Source organism: Rhinatrema bivittatum, chromosome 7 (assembly GCF_901001135.1).
Source record: "Rhinatrema bivittatum chromosome 7, aRhiBiv1.1, whole genome shotgun sequence".
Taxonomy (NCBI): Eukaryota; Metazoa; Chordata; class Amphibia; order Gymnophiona; family Rhinatrematidae; genus Rhinatrema; species Rhinatrema bivittatum.
In genome coordinates, this window is record NC_042621.1 from 112,784,148 (window position 1) to 112,807,593 (window position 23,446).

Sequence of the window (23,446 nt, forward strand, 5' to 3'; positions counted from 1 at the left end):
CGGGAAAACCTCCTGTGGTCCCAGATGTTGTCACCGACCTCGGACCCTATTTAAGGCAGCTCCTGCTGCCCCATCCTTGCCTCAGCAACAGGTCCCTGCTCCATGCGTTCCTGGTCCTGTTCCTGCTCCGTGTGTTCCCATTCCTGCTCTGTGTATTCCTGCTCCTGCTCCATGTGCTCCTGTCCCTGTTCCGGCTCCTTGTCCCCTCTGCTTGCTCTTCTGGTTCTTGACTCGGCTCGGCCCTGGACTCCGCGTTGTCTGCTGCCTGCCCTGATCACTTGCCTGCTCACCATTTCTTCTGCTAGCCGCCTGCCCTGACCTCTGGCTCGTCCCTAGATTCTCCTGCTCACTGCCAGCCCCGACCTCTGGTATGCCCGACCTCGCTTCCGCCTTCTGTCTTCAGGATCGTCTTCATCCAGAGACCCACTCCTAAGTCCTGCTGGCCCCGGCACCCAAGGGGAACAAGGGGAATGTGCGGGGAACAAGGGCTGGTAATGGTCTGGTTGGGTCTCCACCACCTGCGCCTGCCTCTCGATGACGAGGACCTATAGGAGCCCCCCTTCTATAGGTGGCACCAACCTCATCTCGGTCCAGGGGTCCACCTCTCCGCATAAGACCTCATAGCTTTTTCTAACTTTTATGTGCCTTTGTCATCTGCAGCACTTTCCATGTTACTCAAGTCATGCTTCTACTCAGCTGAACTCTGGTGCTTAGTGCAGAGCCAAAGCTTGCTGCCAGGGGCCACACCCTGTATGCACTTACACACTCTGGTAGCTTTAATCTCTATAGGGACCATGCCCTTTTTCTGCACAGCTTCATTGTACCACTATTTTTCTCTCTCTTTTTTCTTCTGTATAATGGAAAAAAGAAAAAACTCCTGCCTTTCTGGCACTGACTTCACTGTGTATAAGCCCTAACTCCAGACGGAGCTTGCCTCCTTTGTCTGCTGAAAATCTAAACCTGACTTCTTTCCAGGCCCCACAGACCACGCTCTGTTTAAAAGGCAGTTTCCCTTTTTTTTCCCTTGTGTGTTCTTCTTTGAGCCAGCAAGCTTTAAAGTTCCAGTGCTCTGCAGCTCTAGCAGAACTTTTCTTCTGCCTGGCCCCCTTCCTTAGGCAGGGTTACTCAAACTTTTATTTCCTCTGCTTTCCTTCTGTGTGTTCCCTGCGCCCCACGATTTTCAACTGCTTACTTTTATGCTCTTGTGCGCAGTTCTAAGAGCACTGCTTTACCTCCAAACTTCTTGGCAGGCCAAACCCAACAAACTTTCTTTTACAGTCTTCCCTGGAGACTTGGTTATTTTCTCTGTACCTTATGTAGAGAAACCCCCCCCCCCCCCCCCTTATCTACACCATATGTGAGGATGACTGAGCAATAACTTGTGGGCTGGAGCAGAAACCACATTGACTCCAGCCTGTTCTCATGCAATTTCAACTTTTATTAACATAAACAGAAAACAATAGCAACAATAACTGCCTACCTTTGCAGTAATCTTACTATACAACTTCTGAGAGAGGGTTCAGAAGCTCCTACTCCTGGAGAGGTGGGGGCTGCTTAATCCCAGCTGGGCTTACACTCTTATTCCCCTCCCAGCAGGGTCTCACCCACAGAGCTCTCTCTCTCTCTCTCTCACTCTCTCTCTCTCTTCTCTCTCTCTGTAGGTTTTAAGGTTGACCAGGCTAAATGTCTGGTTCTGCACAAGCTAAAGAGGGGGAAATAGGGTCACTCCATTACATACAGCCAGGGTGGAATCTGGAATTCTGAGTGATTCATTGGGCCTACTTCCATTAAAGGTTATTCCTCTAGACACAGAATAGGCAAAAGATAGATAAAACGCACTGAGTGCAAGAGCTCTCCCCTTGCTCCCCAAAGGTCTCTCATCTAGAAGCCATCACTATTGTTTTATTCTCACTTAAAGGAAGGACCAATGGAAATATTCACCATGGAAATATGTCAGAATTGTGTCTTTATCTCACTGTCTCACACAGCTCCGGCTTCAATGGCATATTGGGGCCTAATCGTTCATGCTGTGTATTGCTACCATTGTGCATGCCTCCCTAGAGAGAGCAGCCTGCTTCAAAGTGACATTAGTAATGATGATACCATTAACAGAGCCTTGTCAAAGGCCTAGCCACATAATTAGTCTCTTCTGCCCTTCAGGTTCCTCTGGAATCAATATTCAATAACAGCTGTCACATCTGGAATGTCCTCCTTAGAAGGATTTCAGCTAGAACTAAAATCACATTCACAAAATCATGCAGTACCAGTTAGGCACTTGATCACATTCCTATTCATCCAGTCATACTTGAGAAGACATGATTTGTTCATACAAGAAGCCAAACCATAAATCTCAAGAACTTTGCTGCTGTTTGATTTTTCTGTATCAGAAAAGAGTAAAGGGATAAAGAGCAAAGCTCAACATTTAATTATATTGATTATTCACTTTTTAACTTCTAATGTTTCAATGTTTTATAAGCAAACTAGCACATGCTCTGAAAGATGTCTAGCTAGTTAAGAGTTATTTTACACATCAAACTGCTATAAATATAGTGGAAATAGCACCTGCGATAAAAAGAAAGGAGACGTGGTTAGGCTAATTACCCTGCTTCTGCAATTTATTGCTTCTTGCGTTGATTAATACACTATGGGGGGAGGGTAGGGGAGAGGGAGAGAGAGAGAGCACCTCTGTATAGAGTCAGCCTGCATTGTACAAATCAACTCCTCTTGTTATACTTTTCATCCAATATAAAGACTACAAATGTTTAGTGATGTTAATATTACTATGAATACCTCAGAATATTTCTGTTACAACACCCCCCCCCCAAACCCCAACCCACCATCCGATGCTCACCTCGATTTAAAGTGCCCCTCTACAGTGGTACATTTAGAAAGAGCATCAGACTGACTCTATACAGAGGTGCTCTCTCTGAAAAATAGGTGTAGTTATTTCCGGTGCTAAGAATTTGCATTGCATTATTGTGAGGCCCTCTCGTGAAATGATAAATGACCCTGTGTGGTAACAAGCTCTGCTACTTCACAAACATCCCTTCCAAACTTTTTTTTTTTACAGTGCAAGGCATTTATATATTTATTTATTTATTTAGTAGACTTTTGAAATCAAGTGATCTAATTGGTTGCTCATTAGTCCTGACTGTGTAATGGGCTGCTTTGGTATGATATAAAATGCATCTCTTTAACCTTTACTGATTTCCACCTTTGAAATAAAGCATTTAGAAGATGAGGTGTTGGACCACAGATGGTAAATTGGAAAAGAAAACTTGTTCAGGATCCAAAACCATCTGAAAATAGTCGCAAACGTCTTCAGAACATATTTTATGGCAGCGCTTCCCAAGCTGTGTGCCTTCAGATCTGATCAGCTGCGCCACAGATAAGATACCACTGCTCAATGTTCTGAGCTCTGCTTTTAGCACCTCACAGCAACAAGTGACACCAGCGGTTGCTCTTAAACGGGTAGAAGCTCCTTTCTGAGAACATCTGTAATCATGCATGCCTCTTCCCAGCTTCAGCATGAACCCTGGAACCCTGAAGTGTGATAATTAATGGGCAGCATGCAGAGCACAGACAACTGGGCCTGCTTTGTGCAGCACACATACTGTATGTGACATCTCTTTGTTTGAGTCCTACCAGCCTCTGTCTTATCTCGAGGCTGAGTGAGACAGGGAGAGTGTGCATTGAGCAATAGATGTGACTTTGAACACTGAAAGAAGCAACAGTGAAGGAGCTCTGACAGCCAAGGTAACTAACCTGGCCAGCTGCCCACACCATAAAGCAGTGGTTCTCAACCTTTTTTTCTATCAGGACACACCCAAGAGATATGAACTGAACACATGACCATCATGGGAGTAAATATGAGCATATGCTCTGCATCCACAGGAGTCCCCTGCTTCCTAATAATGGGTGCAGAGCAGAACTAAGATATTTCCCTGTACAACTCACCATACAAAAAAGATATTCTGATTCTAGTGTCAGATCAATAACAGCATCACAAACGCCCTCCTTGTAAACTAATACAAACAAACTCCACTCTGTATATGTCTATCAAACCTGCCATAACTCAGCAATAGCCCTACCCAAGAAAAGGCAGCAGGTCTGAGAAAATACAACAAATAAGGTTGATACAAACCTCTAGTAAAGTACCTCATCTCAGTCACATACACACACAACACAGACAGACCTACCTTCACTAAATATAGACTAAAAGACCACAAATAACAAATGTGGAAACAAAACCTAGAATGGAAACCCCAAGACCTCCTTCTGCTTGCAGTGCAAAACTGGAGACTAGAAACAAAAATATTTCGTCCTACACTAAGCAAAGTTCAAAGAGAGAGGAAATGCATATTCTCAAAACTGACATAGTATGGCCCTTGTACCCACTCACTCCCCTCCATGCCCCATCACCCTTCACTTCTCCCAACTACTCAATCAACCTTCACATGCTCATATCCCTGTCCAGCATTCCCAACACCCCCACCCCCATATCCTCTTCCCCATGTTCCTTCTCTCCCCTGTTGAATTCTTTCTGCCCTCCCCTCTCCCCTTCCCTACCCAGAATACCTCTGACCACTTATTTCCTACCCCTTCCTGCTCAGCATCCCCCACTCCCCTCTCCCCCAACCTAGCAGCCCCACACCTCCATCTCTCTTCCCTGCCCAGCAGCTCCCAACCCCTCCCCTCCTCTTCTCCCACCCAGCAACCCCAACCTCCTTTCCCCCATCCCTGACTTCCTATCTCCCCATGTCTTCCTGCCCAGCAGACTCTTGAACTCCTATCTTCCCATGGCTTCCTGCCCAATACATTTCCCCATCCTCCTAGCTCCCAGACAGCAGAAAATACTTCATTGCAATCCAGAGTCTCTCTCCCTGTTTATCAGCAGCAGATGGGGGCAAGAAGCATTGAGGAGAGGAAGATGAGGAGGCAGCAGCAGCGGATCTTCAGAGCATTCACTTCGCTCCCTTATGCTACTGATTTCACATCCAGGCCCCATGGGGTGAAGAGAGCATCAGCAGTCTCATTGCCAGGCAGAGGAAGATAAAGTTGGTGTCCTACCGGGCCCATATTTATTTATTTTATTTATTTATTTATTTATTTATTTAGAGTTTTTATATACCGGCAATCTTGAAAACATATCTTGCTGGTTTACATAGAATGGGGGTGCAATAAAATACATAGAACTTAAGAACATAGAACTAGAACTGTGGTGACAGAAGGTACAGTTACATTTAACAAAGGTGGCCAAACTTGGAGTAGGAAAAATAGAAAAGAGGATAGAAATGGTTAAACAATATACAATTTAAATGTAGTATACAAAATAAATGTTATAAACAAACGGCAAGGTGATTTAGGAGTTATTGGATGAACAGGAGATGGTGATATTGGATGAACAGGAGATGGTGATATTGCACTCTGATCTGAGTGAAGGAGGAAGGAATAACCTCCCACTGGCCAGGAAGAGAAGGAAGCAAGAGCAGCTTCTACTCATCTACATAAATAAAAATGTAAATGTTCGTTTGTTCAAAATCTTAAATCGCCGAAAGTTCTTCACCGATTGCTTTGAAATTTTGACACAATGTTGCTTTCGAATACGCACGTGTTTTTATATACCTATATTATATAGATGTCACACCTATGACAGGTAAAACATGCTTTTTTGGAAAAACAGCACCATCTGTTGGACGTACAAGCAACACACGCTATCTACAATATAAATGGGCTCTGACCCATGGTCCGCAAATGTGCAGTAGAGAGCAGCTCTACCACGCATGTGCGGACTGTTGAGCTCTGCGCTACTTGCTGGGTGTCACAGAGGGGAGGAGGAAAGGGCAGACGAGTCGCCGCTCCAAGAAATGGCTCAGCCCATTCCTCCCCCGCTGGGGAAGGGGGGAGGGAGTAGGGACTGCCGGACAGTTACACACAGGAGGAGGAAAGGGTAGAAGAGTCACCGAGCCAGTCCGTCCACTGCTGGGCAAGGTGGGGAGGGAGTTGGGATGGCCGGAGCAGAGCAAATGCAGTAGAAAGCGGCTGTGAAGAGATCACAAGCAGCTGCAGCCAAAGCAGCCAAAGCAAAGAGCTGATCAGAGAACAGCTCACCCTCCTCCCCCGCCCCCTGACTCCCGCAGATAAGGAGAAGCCAAGTAAATATCCCGCAACTGTGGGGGGGGGGGGGGGGAGGGGGAAGGCTTTCAGCCTGCCCGTGGGTCTCAGCTGCCACAGGAAGAGTTTACATGGGCATTGCTCCACCCCCACTCCCAGCAAAGCACCGTGACGAAAATGAAAGCCAGAGCCCTGCTCCCTCCTCCCTCTCAAGCCCCCGATCGGATTTCTTAAAGGCACAGGTCTGCCAGAAAGCGCAAAGTAAGCTAGGCAACGTGTCCCAAATCTGTTGCAGTGCCTGCCGCTTGCCCTTTGCGAGGGGGGGGATGGAGTGTTTCCTCTCTCTCCCAGACACAACTGGCATGGGAACTTTGCAAGCTCTTGCGAGTGCAGAGCAAAGACTTAGGTGGGGAGGGGACAAAAATCCCGCCCGTTTTAACTTTGTGAGAGAGAAGTGTGGTAATGGGCGCTGAAGGTGAGTGTGAGTGCCAGAGAGAGAGGGAGACTACATGAGGGATTGTGTATGTGTGTGAGAGGGATTGGGCATGTGTGTGTGAGGGACAGAGGGAGAGTAAATGTGCAAGAGAGAGAGAGAGAGAGGAAGCCTATGTAGGGGGCTGTATGAGAGAGAAATTCTCTACCCCCCCCAGCTCTCCACTTATAGGTTACAGTGGAAGGGGTTCAGTGTAGAGGGGAATGGGAGAGCAAAGGAGTTGGGGCCTGTAAGGATAGAGTGAAAGGGGTCTGAGCCTATCCCTCTGCCACCGGGGAAGGGGGGAGGGAGTTGGGATGGCAGGACCATTACGCCTCACGAGATCCCCCTCGGCCACCGCTGCAGCTCCTACCACCGCCACCGCCTCTGGCCCTTCGTGGTGCTGGGGGGGGGGGGGGGAGCGGAGCAGAGCAAAGACGTAGGAGGAGAGGGGCAAAAATCTCGCCCGTTTTAAAGGGGCTTAATGGCTTGGACTAAATATTTTACGATTCCATTTCAATGTTTCTGATTGCATTATTAAATTGAATTTTTATAGATTTCGATTTATTTTCATTTTGATTTAATTATTTCGTGTGACATTGCATTGGAATTGAGCTGTGTTGTTTACCATACCATTCATTTAGTGAGTATAGTTTATGTTTTTTCTTTTTTCATTCTTTTTCATTTCTAGAATTATGCGGTTTACATCTAGACACGGATTGCTTCTCACATGGACAATTATATGTTGCGTGTTCTAGAGTCGGCAAACCAGACAATCTCTATATCTGCACAGACAATGGAACAACAAAAAATATTGTATACCCACAAGCATTGTGAAATTAACCATATTCGAAACGTGCACTTTCTCTTTTCTTTCTTTTCATTTAACCAGACTGAGCCACAGCAACGCGTGGCCGGGTACAGCTAGTACCCAATAAAAGAGAAGTCAGTCAACTCCTGCCCAAGCTGCTGAGGAAAGTTCAGTCTTCTGCTGGCTCTGCAACACACCTCCCAGGACTTCATGACACACTGGTGTGGCCCGACACACCTGTTAAGAACCACTGCCATAAAGACATCATCCTTATCCTGTTCTTGTATATAGATAGAACTGGTCCATCATGATGAGTTCATGTGTGTGCCTCTGCTCGCCTGCCTCCTTTTGTTTTAAAATTTGGAAGAGAGACTGATAGTGCTTCCCTAGCTCTTCTTTTAGCCATATGAGCCTTCTCCATGTCTGCACTGCCTATCCCATGGAGTCTGGCATGTTATACACTACAGCAGTTTTATTAATGTAGGTGTGCCTTGGGCTTGAAAAGGTTGGGAATACTGCTTTATTGTACTGCATTCTCACTTCTCAGGACTTTCAGGCATTCAAGTTTTTGGGCTCACAGTAGCAATAAACTTGACTGCACAGAAAATAAATTACCAATTTGTTAGTGTTTTATCAATTGAGCCTGAAAATAAATATTTAACCCCTGCTCTACTCTCTTCTCAGACACGAGTGCACAGCTGGGAGCTGAGGGGCCATCATACCTCCCAAGGGACTTCCAGGTTCTTTCAACAGGTAGGAAGACTCGCTTCAAGTCCCCTAGATCTCTGGACCTTCCTTTTACCTCCAGTTGAAAAAACATCACAAATACAAGTGTATGGTATATGGAGGTAGTGAACTTAGAACCATCCTTGCTAATCAGGAAATCCAAAAAAGAACTTGGTGCAAAGCCCTGTTGACCAGACTACAGGTAAAAGGACTCGTGCACTTTGCAACTACCCCATAGTTTTGAAAATTGCTCCCACAAAGCAACCATCACATCAGCCTTTTAGAGAGCCACTGTTATTAATCTGAATATAACATAAGAACACAAGAATTGCCATGCTAGGTCAGACCAAGGTCCATCGAGCCCAGCATCCTGTCTCTGACAGTGGGCAATCCAGGTACCCAACAGATCCCATGCAGTAGATCTAATTCCTTCCTGTTACTCATTCCTAGGGCTAGCAAAAGCTTTCTTTAGTCTATCTGCCTATTAACTGAGATGCTATTAATGAGATATTCTTCTCCTGAGAAAGGTGATCTCCTCTACATTCTTGTGATGTGACAGTCATGGCATGAGGCCAATGAATGAACCTGAAAAAAAGGCCGGTGAGGCTAATCATCAAAGGGATTCTCAGGAAAGCATTCCAGTAAAGGAGACTGACCATCTGTACAGACTGAAGAACTGTGGGTTGCAGAAGACAGTTACGACAAATCATTTGTACTTTCTAAAATACTTTCCATTTTCAAGACTCAAGGACTGTAATATACAATTTTGTATAATAGTGAATCATGAATGATGTACTATACTTTGCATCTTAGTTTGGTATGAGTATTTATCCTGCTTTTTTTTTTTTTTTAACTGTTGTGTCTATGAGTCTGTACCGTATTTGCATTTCAAAGCAAAATGAACAAAAAATGAAAGGTAAAATGTTTTGTCTTATTTGTCTTTCTAATCATTTGGCACAACAGAGATGTCAATGCAATGTAAAACCGTGATGGGCTGATGGTCCCCTGGCTTGATAATAAACATCTCCACTTTCCCTTAACATATATTGCCTATAAAAAGCCATTTATTCTAAAATGGAAGATAATTTTCCTGTCACTATCTGCTATTCCATTGGCATTACTTTAATTAGAACCACCTGGTAGTTAAGATCACAAAAGACATAGTCCCACTTACATGCAAATCCGATGTCTTCATGTACAAATGTTAATAGTCCTAAAATTGCATTTCTGGATCCACCAGCATATTGTTATCGTTGATGTATGCACAAAATATGCTAACCTGGGGTCTGCCTCATGTAATAACTTACCTTCCTTTAAAAGCAGGACTAGAACCACCTGCTGTTATACTGTGACAGCACTAAAATGCTAGCTGCAATCAGTTTATTGCTCACAACCAAGGTGCAGATGTGACATTATTTTCCCTTTTAGCACAGGCTATCTCTGTAAATCTTCTCCAGACTTTCATTGCTGTTAGTGGTGTGTTTGAGCTGTTGACAAGACACTTAATATGTCCCAGATCTCATGTGGATAATAGTCTATTTACAAAGCTGCCAGTTGACCCAGTTCAAGACAAGAGACTTTTGGCCAGTCCTGGGTTTCAAACTTACAGCCTAATGAATTATGGTACTTGTAGTCCCTGCTTCTGCCTTGAAATCAGCACTGCACATGCCAGAGTGCAATAGGATGGGATTGTTAAAAATCCAGGATTGGTCTGAAATCTCCTTGAACTGGGTCACTTGGCATTTCCGTAGCAACACTTGATTGATTTTTACAGAAGAGCTATATTTGTTAGCCTAGCATCCTACAAGGAAACTGACCTTATGAAATCATTATGTCTGTAGTCCCCCCCCCAGGTCCCCGATAACGTTTCAATCAATTTATCCAATTTCCTTCAAATTCAGTTCTTTGCAGTTCAACACTAATAATAGTGAATCTTTATCTAAATATCAGTGTCCTCATATGAATTTTTTTTTACTCTAAATTTAGTTCGCTCACCAGCTTCATTGAAGTTTTTATTTGCCATTGAAACGCTCATCTGAAGAAGCTAAGTTGAAATGTTCTCCTGAAGAAGTTCAGTCAGATACCCAAAGTTCACTGTTAATGCTTTATGAAATATTCTCCCTGAGAAAGTCTTTATTCGGCGAAACAATTGAATTTTCTCAGAACAAATATTGGGGCTGTGTTCGTGGAATTACTTTCTCAGCAAGTGATTATGGACATTTTTATTTAATTTTAAAATTCTTTTGGCAAGATTGGCCTTTGGGAGATTTTCATACAGATTATATGTTTGTGCAGAACTGACAGCTTGACTCACCTGCTGTGTGCAGTTACCACTTACGGTATATGAACTTGTCTTTTTCAATCCTCTTCTTTGCACACCTTCTTTAATACTGTCTTTATTTGAATTGATTTCATTTTTTTAGCTTGAATTATTTTGGAGAGGATACTACTAATTTTTATTGTTCTTGTTTTTGTATTACCCCATTTATTTATTTTCTGCTACCTTTATTTCTTTACCAGAAGTGAAAAGAAAGCCAGAAATCTACTGTGGTCTATGGTAGTAGTCCCAAACATATTCTTAGGGACTGTGAGGGAGTATACAGAACACTCCCTCAGACCACCTTAAGGGTCTGGGCACAAGAGTCTCCTTAAGACTGAGACCCATAGGGAAGCCTGGGTGAAGGGAGGAGCTCTGAGCAAGAGAGAGAGTCCCACCATATGAGAAGACTGGCTATGTTTAAGGTTTGAGAGTGACAATTGTTAAGACCTGCTAGCTTTAAGTTTGGAATTTGCCTGAATTGAAGGTAATTGAAATCTCCCATTATTACTGCACTACCAATTTGGTTAGCTTCCCTAATTGCTCTTAGCATTTCACTGTCTGTCTCACCATCTTGGCCAGGTGGACAGTAGTATACTCCTATCACTATACTTTTCCCCAACACACAAGGGATTTCTACCCATAAAGATTCAGTTGTGCATTTAGTCTCATGCAGGATGTTTATCCTGTTGGACTCTATGCCATCCCGGACATAAAGCACCACCCCGCCTCCCAGATGCTCCTCTCTGTCATTGCGATATAATTTGTACCCCGGTATAGCACTGTCCCATTGGTTATCCTCTTTCCACCATGTCTCTGAGATGCCAATTAAGTCTATGTCATCATTCACTGCTATACATTCTAATTCTCCCATCTTACTTCTTAGACTTCTGGCATTAGCATACAAACATTTCAAAGTGTGTTTTTTGTTTGTATTTTCATTCTGCTTTCTAATTGATAGGGATAAACTGTAATCTTTTAGCTCAGCTGAGTTTTTAATTACAGGCACTTGGATTACTTTTCTTATTAATGGAATCACGCTGTTGGGATGCCCTAATTCTAATGCATCATTAGTATCCTTTGAAGATACCGCCCTTCGACCCATGCGCTGCTGAGCGACTGTCGGCTTTCCTCTTTGTTCTAGTTTAAAAACTGTTCTATCTCCTTTTTCAAGGTTAGGTGGAGTCAATCCCTTCGGGAAAAATGCCCCCTTCCCCTAAAGGTTCCCCATTTCCTTACAAAACTGAATCCCTCTTCCTTGCACCATCGTCTCATCCACGCATTGAGACTCCGGAGCTCTGCCTGCCTCTGGGAACCTGCGCGTGGAACAGGGAGCTTTTAAGAGAAAGCTACCCTGGAGGTTCTGGATTTCAGCTTTCTATCTAAGAGCCTAAATTTGGCTTCCAGAACCTCCCTCCCACATTTTCTTATGTCGTTGGTGCCCACATGTACCATGACAGGCGGCTCCTCCCCAGCACGGTCTAAAATCCTATCTAGGAGACGCGTGAGGTCCACCACCTTCGCACCGTGTAGGCATGTTACCAGGCGATCCTCACACTCACCAGCCACCCAGCTGTCTACATTCCTAATAATTGAATCACCAACTATGACGGTTGACCTAACCCTTCCCTCCTGGGCAGTAGCCCTGGGAGACACATCTGCAGTGTGAGAGGACAATGCACCACCTGGAGAGCAGGTCCTTGCTACAGGATCCTTTCCTGCCACACTAGGTTGATGCTCTCCGATCATGAGACCTTCTTCCTCCAAGGCAGCACCAGGGCTGCCAGTCTGAAGTTGGGACTTGGCTAATATGTCCCTGAAGGTCTCATCTATATACCTCTCTGTCTGCCACAGACATATAAATAAGAGGTCAGCTTGGATGAGGCTAAGTAAGAAAGCATGCCTCATTAGCAGCAATCCAATAATTCTGTAAACCTTTCTGAATGGTTTGATCAATTGTAGACTTAAATTTCAAGGTAGGATCCCCTGGTAATTTCCATAGCATGATTCATTAGACTGAGAGCTGCTTTATTAGTCCTGTGCTATAATCATTATAGTTTTGGATAACAACTGATCCACATTTAACTACAGCATTAATTAATAATAATAGACTTATCATCCCTTACGGAAGTAATAGCTATTCTCTCTCCTTCAGTCATACTGTAATATAAATGGGTCTGTCTGTTTTCTGTTGCCAAACACATATCTTACTTAACCATTTAAAAAAAGTGTGGATGGTTGCATTATTTACAGCTAGAATAAAGGTGTTCTGAAGTTTCAGAGTAACTCAATCCTCAGGAAATTCTGTCTTAGAAGTCTCCTAGCAGTTAAAGAAGTGTCTAATTTAAGCATCCTTTTAAACTTAATAAGCTTAACCTCACATTGAAATTTGTAAAAAATGTATACAAGTCTTGTACCACTACCTGGGAGACCAGTTGTTTCATTGGTTGATTTGCTCTCTCAATCCCTTATCATAATTTGTGGATCTTTTTTGTTTATAAACATAAGAACATAAGAAATGCCATGCTGCGTCAGATCAAGGTCCATCGACCCCAGCAGGTTGTTTCTCTGACAGTAGCTAATCCAGGTCACAAGTACATGGCAGATCCCTTAAAGTAGATCTGTTTTCTCTTATTTACTCCCAGGGATAGCATTAGTTTTCCTTAATCTACTTGACTAACAATGTGTTTTGGACTTTTCCTCCAGGAATTTGTCCAAACCTCTTGTCAAGACTGCTATACTAGACACCTTGACCATGTCCTCTGGTAAATGATTCCACAGCTTGATAAGTGTGCTGAGAGAAAAATTACTTTCTACAGGGTGGCCCATGAAAAAGTAGCCCGCCTCCAATACCAGTCCTTTATTTACCCATTCCACCCCACTCATGATTTTATAAACTTTTATCATGTCCCCACTCAGCTATCTCTTTTCCAAACTGAAGAGCCCTACTGTGGACAAGTGCAAGGTGTTGCATATAGGGAAAAATAACCCTTGCTGTCGTTTCACGATATTAGGTTCCATATTAGGAGCTGCCACCCAGGAAAAAGATCTAGGCATCATAGTGGATAATACTTTAAAATCGTCACCTCAGTGTGCTGCAGCAGTCAAAAAAGCAAACAGAATGTTAGGAATTATTGGGAATGTTTAACAAAACGGAAAATGTGTGAAGCTTGCTGGGCAGACTGGATGGGCCGTTTGGTCTTCTTCTGCCGTCATTTCTATGTTTCTATGTTTCTATAATGCCTCTGTATTGCTCCATGGTGAGACTGCAACTTGAATACTGTGTGCAATTCTGGTCACCGCATCTCAAAAAAGATATAGTTGCAATGGAGAAGGTCCAGAGAAGGACGGCCAAAATGATAAAGGGGATGGAACAGCTCCCCTATGAGGAAAGGCCGAAGAGGTTAGGGCTGTTCAGCTTGGAGAAGAGACAGTTGAGGGGGGATATGATAGAGGTCTTTAAGATCATGAGAAGTCTTGAACAAGTAGATGTGAATCGGTTATTTACACTTTCAATAATAGAAGGACTAGGGGGCATTCCATGAAGTTAGCAAGTAGCACATTTAAGAGTAATCGAAGAAAATTATTTTTCACTCAATGCACAATTAAGGTCTGGAATTTGTTGCTAGAGGATGTGGTTAGAGCAGTTAGTGTAGCTGGGTTCAAAAAAGGTTTGGATAAGTTCTTGGAGGAAAAGTCCATTAACTGCTATTAATCAAGTTAACTTAGGGAATAGCCACTGCTATTAATTGCATCAGTAGCATGGGATCTTCTTAGTGTTTGGATACTTGCCAGGTTCTTGTGGCCTGGTTTGGCCTCTGTTGGAAACAGGATGCTGGGCTTGATGGACCCTTGGTCTGACACAGCATGGCAATTTCTTATGTTCTTAACCTGCTCAGCCTCTCACCATAGGAGAGAATAGAGATGCTCCATTCTCTTTATCATTTTTTTTCACTCTCCTCTACACCTTTTCTTGTTCTGCTATGTCTTTCTTGAAAAGGGGTGACCAGACCTGCACTCAGTCCTTAAGGTGCAGTCACACCATGGCTTGATATAGGGGCAATCTGATATTTTTTTCAGATCATTTCTAACCTTCTATTTGCTTTTTGGACTACCACTGCTCACTGAGCTGAGGATTTGAATGTCAGCAAGGATTCCAAGGTCCTTTTCCTGAGTAGTGGCTCCCAAGACAGAGCCCAGCATTGTGTACCTATAGTTGGAATCAGCTTTCCCTATGTGCACCACTTTGCATATTTCCACATTAATTGGAAGTACAGGAATTACCTCACCTCCTTAAGGATATAACAGATTTTCTTAAACAAGTACATAAGGTGAACAGCATTGATGAGGGAGATATGTTGTTTACCCTTGATGCAGGAAGCTTATGTACCAGTATTCCATAAAGTAAAGGCCAAATAGAGCAAAGTCAATGGAAGCATCCACTGGGAGCCCACATCCTTTTTACTCCTTGAGCTGGCCCACAGCAGGAGCTGTTTTAAAGCATGAAGGGGCGCGACCGGGCACAGTCATAAGGCCAAATATAGCTCCTTCCTATGCTGCTGTATTTTAAAAGATATACTTATAAGGAATTATTTCTGCAGAAACCGTTTTTCTGACAGATGGATTTAAAGCTCATGAATGTCTTATTAAGAATGGAGTTTTCCCCAAACAGTCTAACTAGTTCCCTCGGTGTTGAAGGGCTAGTCAAAAGCAGCCGTTTTTTGAATCATATATGTGAAGTCAGTACACAGAGATCCTTTTGTGAAAAATAAATGGGGTGATGAATTTTCAGATACATTTTTTCAAATCTTTATTTCTACACATTGATTATATAGATATTAGCAGCTTTTTTGGGTTTTGATTAACTCTATTTGAATTGTCATGATTTAACAGCATGATTTGCTGGGGCTAGGTGCAAAGGTTTTTCTGATCATTTATGATCACATCATTAGAACACTAAAAAAAACCTTATGTCTAAGTTATTTTGAGAAGTTTCTTGATTTTTACATCTTATTTTTACATTTTGTGGTCATTTCTTATATTTTAGACTCTCATGTATTTTTCATATGCTTCCTTCTATACAAACATTTTCATGTATTTCTATGAGAATGAACATAATGTCAATAACTTGAATTTTAGCAAATATAATCACATATTGGTGGTATTATACTGATGATTTCTGACTTTCAAATTGTGGAGATCAGTTTGTGATTACATTTGTGGGCTATTTGAACCATTTTGCTGCAACTATTTTACCCTCAACTGGGGAAGATAATGGATTAATTTTGGGATGTTCTGATGATTAGGGACAGAAGAGGTAGCTGATCTAAATACTAAAGCCACAAATAAAACCACATTATGACTTGCTTCTTGCATTGCCCTTTTCCATTAAAGAAGGGTCTTTGTTACTCAGAAGTGATAACATAGGGATTCGGATCCAAGATGGCGGAGAGGTAAGACGTGTGTGAGCGTCTCTCTCCAAAATTTCCTTACCGTTGTTTGATGCCGCATTCGGGCCGCAAGAAGAGAGCGAGGGAGCGGCTAGCTCTAGAGCCCCCCTCGACTCATGCGGTCCTAGGACCTATGGACGCCCACATTCGTCGGGGAGTTGAAACCCCCGGCATGAGCTCGTTGGCTGAGTCTCGGAGGGAAGAAGTGTCCGAGGGCAGCCCAGAGCAATTTTATCCATCTTCGCCGGAGGATAGACGCCCACCCGGGAACCCTGCTGAAAGACACGCCGGTCTGCGTCGAGAGGAACCAGAGGTACAGGGTATAGGTGCCTCAGGGGAATCCTCTCTGGAGCCCACGCTGACGGAGGTCAGTCTTTCTACGTTAATACATCCGGGTCCTGGGACGGGAGGAATGCCAGAAGTTGAACCGCAGCAAGCAGAGAGTGGAGAGACGCCAGGGCGACCATCACGAGAATTAAGAGGAGGAATATCAACATTGAACGAAGGGGAAAGTGCTGAAAATGCAGCCCAAGTATGTCAGCTGGTAAGACCACAAAATTTTACGCTACAAACGATATGGGAAGCGATAAAAGACACTAATAATAACATTCAGAGACAGATTCTTTCAACAGTTAAAGCAGTTGAAAATTTAGAAACCAGAATGCTAATTGTTGAAAAAGACCTTGGGGAAAATATGAAAAAGGAGCAATCAATGGAAGTAAGAACGGACAGTTTAAATAATCTTCAAAGTAACTTAATTAAAGAAAATCAGTTTCTACAACAAAAAGTGGAAAACTTGGATAACCAGATACGTGCTAGACATTTGAGATGTATTAATTTTCCTAAATTACCATATATGAATGCTAAAGATCTTTGGAGGAAATATATGTTGGAAAATTTAAAGATTACTGAGGAGACTTTGCCAATAATATCTAAGGCTTTTTATATACCCTCAAAAAGAATTACTGAAAGTAACTTGGACAATTTCCAGATATTAGCCCCAAGGGAAACAACACCAACACCAACTATGAATATTTCAGAGCTGCTGGAGCAGTCGGAAGAAAGCACAGCGATTCCATCTACACTTATAGTGGTCTTCTTATTACAATCAGACAGAGAATGGGTGTTTAAAAAGTACTTTTCTCATCGTCATGAAAATTTTTTGGGCATTAAAGTTCAGATATTCCCTGACCTCGCGAGAACGACGCAGAAGCGTCGTCAACAATTTCTTTTGTTAAAATCACAAGTGTTAGAATTGGGAGGGATGTTTATGCTTAAGTTTCCATGTAAGTGCTTGGTTAAACTCCAAGGGAATTCGTTTCTGTTTTTTCTCCCCTCGCAACTAACATCTTTTATTTCTAGTAGAAGGGACCCCTTGGTGTCCTCCTCCCCTGTGAGTTGATGTATACTTCTAAAGGCAAACTTAAAAGGTCTATAAAATAAAATGTGACTCCCCTATAGTTGATTTTTTGTTTAAATATATTTCCTTAAGGTTGTGAAATCTTGGATCCAATTTTGTGGGCTAAAAGTTTTATACTTCACTGTTTTCAAAATAAATAGGTTACAATGTATATTACTTTATTGTTAAATAGATATATATTCTTTGATTATTGTAATTTACGAATCGATTAACTATGTCTGAACTTTAATGAGTGAAGTATATATATTTCAAACTCAAGTAATGCTTGAATTAAATTTGTAAAACTGAATAAAGAATAGAAATGATAACATAGTACAAAATTTCATCTTTGTGAGACTTTCCTCACTCCTAATGATGTCAAATCTTCACCAAGGTGTACTGTGCTGTTCGTACATCTCACCCTACATGAGAAACTGGCCCCTAAACCGCCTATTAGATGGCCCTCCTATCTCTTTCTCTCTCCCCCTCCTCCTCCCAAGCCCAGAAATGGCTGAAATGCAATTCTAAAAATCTATCGTGAATTGGAGTTATTGCCATATCTCACAGCTTATCTCCAGGAAAAAAGGTGTAGTTATTTCCAATGTTAAAACCATGCAATATTGCCCCTCATTCTCCTCAATCCCGCCCAAACTCTTCCCTGATCCCACCCCTACAAAAATTTGCATTCGCACTGAGCGGTATTGTTATTATTATTGTTTTGTGCCCCCTTCCTCCCCTGGAACAAGGGACATCGAGAGCTGTGTGTTCCAGTGTGGATCCCTTCAATTGTGGGATTCATGAGAGTGAGAGAGATCCAGAGAGACATTGGAGAATGGTGAGTAAGACCACGTTGAGATCTTTTAAACCTCAGTTGGGGTCTTCACCCTTGGGGGGGAGAGAAAATTGGAACTCTTTGTGTACAGACTGTTTTGCCATTTTTACCAGATCTAGAGGGGGTTTTCCTGCCCATACAAAGATAACCTCATTGTATCCATGCCCTGGAGGATGCGTGGTAGCAAGAGACCCTTGCACAAATAGAGGAAAGACACCGAACCACAAAGATACAATCTGTGGTGCTGTGGCCTGTTTTGCACTGTGCCATTACTTCATCTAATCCACCTTTAGCAAAATATTTCATTTGGACACTCAGAGTCTCCGTTGGGTTATTGTCACTGACATCATTCACAGCGGTAAGAGTTATACCTCTCGCAGGGAAGAGAGTCACCAAGGCACCCCCGAAGGACTCAGGCCCTGGGGAAAAAGCACTTGTGTGAGAGCTAGCGTATGGATCCAACCCTAAGAAATACAAATTATGTTATGGCTCCTGCGGTATATGGTTTCCACACTAAGCAGGGGTGGAAGTTCTTTTTAATCAAGCCAGTGTTCCCTAATACAACTGGGACAATTTCTGCATTTTTCTGCCACATTTTCTTGATCTCCACTTGCATTCCTTAGTACTTGATAGTCTTCTTTCATTTGCTAGTGACATTTCTAGTAACATTCCTGTTCCTCTGTTTTTCTCCTGTACCACAATATATGACTGAGAGGCATCTTCATTCTCTGCAATGCTTTCATGTCATGATCCCAGTGTTTTTCAGGTACAGTGATGTTATAGTGTTTACGCAGTTACCTCTGGATGAACCATACTAACTTATAATGCTTTTCTAGATACAGGCCTTTTAATATCAGCATATCACACCTGGACATGAGATGGCAACCCGACTCTGATTGTCTGCATTTCTCTGTTTTTATTGCTTTTTTCTATGCTTGCTGTAAACCATTTAGCACATAGCTCAGTGCCCTGTGCATTTTTGTGGGAGTATACAATACACTTCAAGGCAGTTTGTGATCCATGAATATGGGATGCTACCAAACACTTTCTTTCAGTGAATTCATGCTATATTAAGATTTTGACGTTTCATATCGCTATCCAGGATGGCCTTATCAGCATTACGTGGTCTTTGGTTCCATATGATTACTGCATTTCTGTTCTACTGACAAGATGATGTTTTTCTAATTGAAGTCTGGTATCAATATGATTGCATAGTCAGTTTGAATCTGTTCCAGTGAACAGCCTGGAGGCAGGTTTACAACTGGTTGTTAGTGTTTTGGGGACATTATATGGGTCTCCCTTTGTGAAGAGAAATATTCGTCCTGTTAATTAAGTTGGTGTTAGCACTGGCTTTTGTTTCAGTTGCTATTTCTTTTCCAGAGCTGGGTGGAGAGGAGAAACATCTGAGCCAAAAGCTCGGGTCATCAGGGCCAGGACTTTTCCAAGTTCTAGGGCTCACCTCTGGTTTTGGAATTCACTTGGACTTTATTAAATCTGAACTCTATTTTGAGCTTAAAGATCTGTAAAACTGCAGGAGTGCGTCCATACTTTTTCCCCTCACTTGTTCTGCAACAACTAAACTCAGCTACTGTTCTGAACTGCCCTCTGGTGTCCAGTTTGATATTTTCATGACAGGGACCAGCAGTGTGACTGCACTGTTGTTGAACCTGGAGATATTTGAATTTCATGAAAATTTATCATCTGTGATAAACTCCCAGATTTGATAAGCAATAACAAAGGTGCCCCCAGTAGGTACTTTAATCATCTTAAAGGGGAAGGCTGTAGGTAAAATACCTACTTTTAGGAAATGTGGCAAAAAAAACATTCTGAAATGTAAGTCAAATAGTCAAGGATATAAGGAAATAACTGATATAGATCAGCAAACATTAAAAAAAAAACCCCTTAGATGGGCTCCACATTGTTAGCAAGAATAATACTGCATCTAGTATGATCAGAAAAAATATCAGTAAAAAGTGGTAGATTTTGAGCTCTGACTGTCTACTGAGAAAATGGTACGAAAATCCTCCTCTATTTTCACATATGAGATCAAAAATGTAAAAGATATTTATATTTCTGCTGATCCTGTTCACAAACATGCAAAAGAAAAGGCATTTTTACCTTTGAAACCAGAAAGCTACATACATGGAAACTGTTCAAATTGCAAAAGCATGCTACAATGTGATTTCTTCTGCCACTCAAGGGCTGGTGAGAAGCTCAAAATCAAGCATATTATTCAACACTAAATGCATGATTTATATACTGAAACACCCCACTAGTTTATTCTATGTGAGCAAAACAGTAAAAAAAAATTTAAAAAAAAAAAAATCTGGGAGCACAAGAACCGCATTAGAACCACTAACAGACCCTGCTTGTGGGTTGCTTTTATGAGTACAATACTAGTACATTTTGTCCCATGACTCCCTAGAGGATGTGATCATGAAAAGATCCTACTGCAAAACCACACTTTTCAGATTATTTCTTGGATTGCATGATTCAATGTGGACTGCTTGGATGTGAATTAGTATAAGAGGTAGGGTGCCCTGATGCCTGGATCTGGAAGGATTAGAAGGGCCAACTTTTCCACAGAGTGTAACTGGACACCTCACCAAACATGAGGACTGGGTAGAGATGTGCATCGGGTGCCCGATCCTTTCCGCTTTCGGGTTCACGTGGCCGCGGGAAAAATCTCATATTCCCGCGGATCAGCATTTTTTTTTTTTTTTGTGAAAAATTGTTTTTCAGCTTAGTGCGCGCTAACAAAAACTAACAAAAATGTAACAAAAACTAACGGAAACTAACGGTTTTTTGTTAGTACTCACTAACGGAAGTTAGTGCGCACTGACTCTCGTTAGTGCGCACTAAACTGAAAAACGATTTTTTAATAAAAATTCAGGGACAATGCAATCGTTTTCCCGATCCATGACGATTTAGGAAATATCATATGAATTTCCTAATCATCAAAATACAGTTGCACATCCCTAGGACTGGGGTGCAGGGTTGTGGTTGTTACCTTCTGAAGCTGAGGATTGGGGGAGGTAGTTGTTGATCCACAGACCTCTTGGGCTCCAAGTGGCCCCTGCATTTATTTTGTTTTATGAAATAATCTTATTTCAACCATCTCATAAACATATCGACACAGCTTTCTTCATGCACAGTTTTACTCGCTAATACATATATACAAACCCCCACCAGCACGCGGCCTTCTTCACACCCATATGCATTCCCAAACACTGTCTTTCTACCTTCCAAATCTCCCCTCCACAGAGCTCAAAGTTGGGTTATAGATATCAGGGAGACAGGGTAGAAAGGAGGGGGGGGGGGGGGACACACAACAGGGTTGATAGGGCAGCAAGGGGAAGAAGCAAAAGTTTTATAATGTGTGCAAAACCCCTCACCCAAATGACAAAACATACACTAAACAGGATAGACCACTGCTACAGTCACATGTTGGATATTATAGCTAGAATTAAAAAAAAAAAAAAAAACCCAACATATAATCATTAAAAGCTTTCCAGTCACTCAATCAGATAAATAATTTGAAAATAAAAGACACTTTTACATTTAGATTTTTTCCCTATATCATATTCTCTCCTCTCCCTTCTTTTGGCATCTCTTGATTCTTTCCCCTGTTTCTCTTTTCATTTTTACTTTTCCCTTCTAGGAATCTCCTCTTTTCTCCAGCTTTCCCCCCTACAGACATTGTTTTCCTTCCAAGTCACTTCTCCCCATCTCTCATCTTTCATCACTTTATTCACTCTCCCCATTCTATTATATCTCTCTTTTTTTTAACCTTTCAGTCCTGTATCCCGCAGGGGCTAGATCTCGGTGTCAGGCCCACCTTGGTGTTAGGCCTTATTGCTGGGCCTGGCCCAGGGCTAGGCCTCAGCACCGGATTTCACTGGAAAGACCGACCCAAGTCGAGGCCTCAGCACACAGCCGTGGGCAGTTTTTTGGCCCAGAAAAGAACAACCCAGGCTGCAAAGAGGTATTTTTTTTGGGGGGGGGGGGGGGTGGAGAGGTAATAGGTTTTTTTTTTGTTTGTTTTGAGGGGGGGGTTCTTGTTTAATGATTGTTTTTTTGAGTTTGGTAAAGGAAACAAATTAAAAAAAACATTAAACAGAGCAAATAAAAATGTAAAAATACACCAAACCGAAAATGTTAGGGCTGCACCTCCCTATTGAAAAGCATTTCTAAAGCCATAGAGGTAGATCTTAAATAAGTACGTGTGCGCGTACTTTTGTTTGCGCAACCGGCGCGAACATAAGTACGCCGGATTTTATAAGACACGCGCGTAGCCACGCGTATCTTATAAAATCCGAGGTCGGCGCGTGCAAGCCTGCACAAAATCGGCAGCCTGCGCGCGCTGAGCCGCGCAGGCTGCCTCCGTTCCCTCCGAGGCCGCTCTGAAATTCCCACCTTCCCCTCCCTTTCCCAATCTACCCCAGCCCTACCCAAATCCCCTCCCTACCTTTGTTGTGCAAGTTACGCCTGCTTGAAGCAGGCTTAACTTGCGCGCGCCACCTCAGCATCCCCTGGCACAGGCTGCAGTGCCGGGGGACTCGGGACCGCCCTCCCGGCCCGCCCCGAACCATCGCCACGCCCCTGGGCCCACCCCTGACCGCCCCCTGACCTCAGACACGCCCCTGGACATGCCCCCCGCCCCTTTTACGAAGCCCCGGGACTTACGCGCATCCCAGGGCTTTGCGCGTGCCGGCGGCCTATGCAAAATAGGCGCGCCGGCACGTGAGTGCCCTGCACGCGTAAATCCGGCAGGATTTACGCGCGCAGGGCTTGACTTCAATGACACAAGACTATGGGATGTTTCAGCATTTCTTAGTACCCAATCTCAGCCTTAACATTGGGAGGATCATTTTCAAGCGTCATTTGCCCAGGTAAATATGCAATAAACATTAACCACCTTGCAAGCAGGTGAAAGTGCGTGCGCCATTTGTTAGAGTGGCAATGCAACAATGGGCATAGTTTTACCATTTTGAAAGCTATGCATAGTTTTCATTCGTAAAATATACTTTCAGATGTATGCAGGTGCTCTTTCCTGGAACGGTATTCAACGGGAAAGTGTGCTCGTGCTTTCCCTTTGAAGAACTGCTGTAAAGCCCACGGGTAACACTACACACAATGTTTGCACCAAAAAGCGGTTTGGAAAATCACCTCGATAAGACAAAAAGAAAAAGTTTAGCAGTGTGAAGAGATTCGTGATGAATAAAAGACTGCATTTGTGAAGGGCAGAAGGAAGGCTTTCAAAATTTGCACATTAAATATATCGTAAACGGTGCTGTTTAGAATGGCTCCATAGAAATCAATGGA